We start from the raw sequence: 5,000 nt of genomic DNA, 5'->3' as shown, positions 1-5,000 counted from the left end.
GGATAGCTTTTTGACAAAGATCAAGGATTTCAAAGAGCAGCTCATTTCTGCAGATGAAATCCTGTCAGACAGTTCACTTGTGCAGACTGTTTTGAATGGTCTACCAGATTCTTATCAGGGTTTTGCTTCCACTCTTCGCTTGATGATGAAAGGCAATCCCAATGCCTTATCATTTGAGGAGTTAGTTTTTGTTTTGCTGCAAGAAGACCAGTCAAGGCAAAACAGGAATATTATGCGTGTCGCAGATCAAGCTTTCGTTGCTAGTCAGAGAAGCGGGAAAGGTAAAGCTGGCTTTTCTTCTAGTAAGCAGAAATCTGCAAATGCTGCGCAACCAAAGAAGGAAGACAAAGATGAGAAGAAGGGTGACAAACAGAAGACATTTTGCAAGTACTGTAAGGGAAATGATCATGTCATCAAAGCGTGTCCTAAGCTGGCTGCGAAAGAGGCTAAGAAGAAAGAGGCTGGTATGGCTGTTGTTGCAGATGCCTCTCCTTCTAACAATGAATCTGCTAATGTTGTGCTAGATACAGAATGGGCATTCAATGCGCAGTGCAGTTATGACCCATCTTTGCATGACACATGTATGTCTGCAGTAGATTCAGATGTATGGTACTTTGACAGTGGTGCCACTAAGCATATCACCTCGCAGCGCAGTTTATTCACTTTCCTTGAGTCTGCTCCCACAGGGAATACTGTCACTTGTGCCAATAACTCCTCTTATCCCGTTGAAGGAGTTGGACAGATTGTGCTGAATGTTGCAAATGGCAACACCTTTACACTTTTTGATGCATTGTATGTGCCAGGGATCAAAAAGAATCTGCTGTCAGTCTCCGCATTTGCCAAAACAGGTTTGGTTGTAAAATTTGTGGATGACAGATGTACTGTTCATGATCTCTCTTGTGGTGACATCATTATAGCATCTGGTTCACTATGTCGAGGGCTGTATAAGCTCAATATGGATGGCAAATGTGTAGAGGATTCAGCATGTGCTATTATGGATACGCAGGCTATTTCAAATGCAAAACTGTGGCATGCACGTTTTGGTCATCTGAATTTTGCAAGTTTGCTGCGCCTGCAGAAATCTGAAATGGTGTCTTCTTTGCCTAAGCTTGAGGCACCTGTCAAGCATGTTTGTGAGGGCTGCATATTGGGTAAAATGCAGCGTGCTTCCTTCCCAAAGATGGATCAGTGAGAGCTGAACGCAGATTGCAGCTTGTTCACAGTGATGTTTGTGGTCCCATGCAACTCCATCATTTGGAAACTACCTTTACTTCGTGACTTTCATTGATGATTTTACCAGGCATGCATGGTATATCCTTTGAAGGCAAAGTCCGAAGTGTTTTTGTGCTTCAAACAGTTTTTGGTTATGGCTGAAAATGTGTCAGAAAGTAAGATGGGTACCCTCCGTTCAGATCGAGGGGGGAGTATATGTCTTCAGAATTTAATGCATTTCTGGCTGAGCGTGGGATAAAACACCAATGTACAGTGCCGTATACACCACAGCAAAATGGTGTGGCTGAGAGAAAAACAGGTTCTCTCATGGAAATGGCAAGATGTATGGTTAAGAGTCAAAGTCTACCACATGGTTTTTGGCTTGAGGCTGTCATGTGTGCCACTTATGTACTAAACAGGTGTCCCACCAAAGCATTACAGGTTGTCACTCCATATGAGGCTTGGCATAGCCGCAAGCCCATCTGTTGGCCATTTACGTGTTTTTGGTTGCCTGGCATATGCATTAGTGCCTGTGCAACATCGCAGAAAATTGGATGACAAAGCTGTCAAATGTATTTTTGTTGGATATAGTGCTGAGAGCAAAGGCTATCGTTTGTATCATCCACAGACAAAGCGCATTTTGGTTAGCCGTGATGTTGTATTTGTGGAAGATGTAGTTCAGCCCTTGGTTTCATGTACTAAGGAGACAGATATCAGCTCACGTGATGTCTATGATACATTGTTGCCTCTTTTCAGTGGTGCACAGTCAAGTGCAATACCTCATGAGGCAGTTTTCAGCCTATGCAGGTTTTAAATGATGGCACAGATCAGCCTATATTGATGCAGATGTGCATGATGCACTTGAGGATGAGAGACAAGAGATTGAGGGCTCTAGGAACATGCCTAGATGGCTGGTGCAGACTTTGCGTGACAGCAAGTTGGATGCCCCTTTGTCTAGTCGCACTCGTTCTGGCTCTCATGGTGCCTCTTATGCGTCAGATTGTTATGCATTGGCTGTTTCTAGTATGTGCGATGAAAGTGAGCCTGTTTCATTTGATGGCGCACAAAGTTCAGAAAATTGGATGGCTGCTATGCAAGCAGAATACGATGCTATTATGAAGAATAGTACATGGTCTTTATGTGACTTGCCCCCTGGCAAGAAGGCCATTGGCACTAAGTGGGTATACAAATTGAAGCGTAAGCCTGATGGCACAGTGGATCGCCATAAGGCTAGGCTTGTTGCAAAAGGTTATGCTCAAGAGAAGGGCATTGATTTTGATGAGACTTTTGCTCCCACATGTCGTATGACCACTGTTCGTAGCATCTGTGCATTAGCAGCTCATAATGGTTGGAATGTACATCAGCTGGACATAAAGACTGCGTTCTTAAATGGAGATTTGCATGAGGAGGTGTATGTATCGCAGCCTCGTGGTTTTGTTCAAAGAGGGCAGGAAAACAAAGTGTGCAGGTTAAAAAAGGCTTTATATGGTTTAAAGCAAGCTCCACGAGCTTGGTATGAAAAAATACATGCATATTTGACTGCACATGGGTTTCAGAATAGTCCAACAGAAAGCACTTTGTATGTTAAACGTGTGGATGGTGTACATCTAATCATTGCTCTCTATGTCGATGACATGCTGCTCACAGGACCAAATGAGAGTCATATTGCTGATTTTAAGGCTGATTTGAATGCCTCTTTTGAGATGTCAGATTTGGGCATTTGCATCATTATTTGGGGATACAATTTAAGCAGTGTGATGGAGGTATTGCTTTGTGTCAGACAAAGTATATTGAAACATTGTTGCGGAGATTTGGCCTTGAAGACTGCAAGCCTATTGCTACTCCAATGGACACAGGTTTGAAGTTGAGTCTTCATGATGCTGGAGATCACTTTGATGTCACACTCTATCAGACAGCTGTTGGTTGCCTCATTTATGTATGCATTACGAGGCCAGACATTCAGTTTGCAGTCTCACAGGTGAGCAGATTTATGCATAGCCCAAGCATTAAGCATTGGCAGGCAGTGAAGCGTATCTTTCGCTATTTGAGTGGTACTCGGCATCTTGGGTTGTTTTATCCCAAGGGGGGATCATTGCCGCCAGATTTACATGTTTTTTCAGATTCTGACTGGGCTGGTTGTTATGACACACGCGTGTCCACGAGTGGTTTTTGCTTCATGCTTGGAAGCTCATGCATATCATGGTTGAGCAAGAAGCAGCCTACTGTGGCCACTTCTAGTTGTGAAGCTGAGTACAGGGCAGCTTTCACAGCTACGGTTGAGTGTGTGTGGCTCAGACGCCTTATGGCTGATTTGGGTGTTGGGCAGCCATCTGCCACCACCATCTTCACTGACAGTCAGAGCGCATTGGCAGTTGCGCGGAACCCAGTGTTCCATGCTCGTACGAAGCACATTGAGGTGCACTACCATTATGTCAGGGAGAGACTCTCTGCAGGAGAGATCAGTTTGGCTTATGTGCCAACACAGGATAACCTTGCAGACCTTTTCACAAAGGCTCTGCCTCGTGAGAAGTTCGAAGCTTTTCGCAAAGCTTTGGGCTTACTCCCTTTTGTGGATTCGTCCACATAGCTAGACACTTCCCTATACATGAGTGCTAGCTCTTGTTCACCGCATCACTCCAGGGGGGATTTGTTACCATATTATAGTAGTGATGTGTGTGAACACACTTAGGACCGCCGGGGCACTTTTCCCTCACTAGGAGGTTTTTTCCCCCGTGCATTGTATATACGCCCATTATCTTCTAGGGCTTGTTATCTTTCATTTTTGGCACTCATAATACACTACTGTGTTGTGCTCAAGCTTCCTCATCTTCTTGAAGTTGTGTGTGCATTCCTGCAACCCTAATTCCAACAGATCTCTCTCTCTCTCTCTCTCTCTCTCTCTCTCTCTCTCCTGCGTACTACGCAGAGAGAGGGAGCGCCTTGGCTCTCTCTCTCTCTCTCTCTCTCTCTGTGCAGCACGCAGGACAGGGGAGGAGTGAGACAGCGCCATGGTCTCTCTCTCTCCCTCTCTCTCTCTCCCCCTCGCTCCTGCGTGCTAAGAGAGAGAGAGAGAGAGGGAAAGAGCCATGGCTCTCTCTCTCTCTCTCTCTCTCTCTCTCTCTATCTCCCTCTCTCTCTGTGCAGCACGCAGGGGGAGAGAGAGAGAGAGAGAGAGAGAGAGAGAGAGAGCCTTGGCTCTCTCTCTCTCTCTCTCTCTCTCTCTCTCTCTCTCTCTCTCCGCAGCACGCAAGAGAGGGGAGAAGAGAGAGCGCCATGGCCTCTCTCTCTCTCTCTCTCTCTCTCTCTCCCCTCCCTCCCTCCCTCCCCGCTCTTGCGTGCTCCCCCCTCCCCTCTCCTGCGTGCTGCGCAGAGAGAGTGGGGAGCTCTCTCTCTCTCTCTCTCTCTCTCTCTCTCTCCTAAGTGCTGCGTAGAAAGAGGGAGCGCCATGGCTCTCTCTCTCTCTCTCTCTCTCTACGCAGCACGCAATAGAGGGGAGGAGTGAGACAGCGCCATGGTCTCTCTCACTCTCTCTCCATGGTCTCTCTCTCTCTCTCTCTCTCTCTCTCTCTCTCTCTCCCCTCCCTGCTCATGCGTGCTGAGAGAGCTCTCCCTCTCTCTCTCTGCTCCATGCGTATTGCGCAGAGAGAGAGAGAGAGAGAGAGAGAGAGAGCCATGGCTCTCCCTCTCCCTCTCTCTCTCTCTCTCTGAGCACGCAGGAGAGAGAGAGAGAGAGAGAGAGAGACCATGGTCTCTCCTCTCTTGCGTGCTGCGCAGAGAGAGTGGGAGCT

This window comes from Cibotium barometz, chromosome 2 (assembly GCF_041138505.1).
Source record: "Cibotium barometz isolate CiBa-2024 chromosome 2, ASM4113850v1, whole genome shotgun sequence".
In the NCBI taxonomy this organism is placed as follows: domain Eukaryota; kingdom Viridiplantae; phylum Streptophyta; class Polypodiopsida; order Cyatheales; family Cibotiaceae; genus Cibotium; species Cibotium barometz.
Note: the sequence above shows the minus strand (reverse complement) of the source record.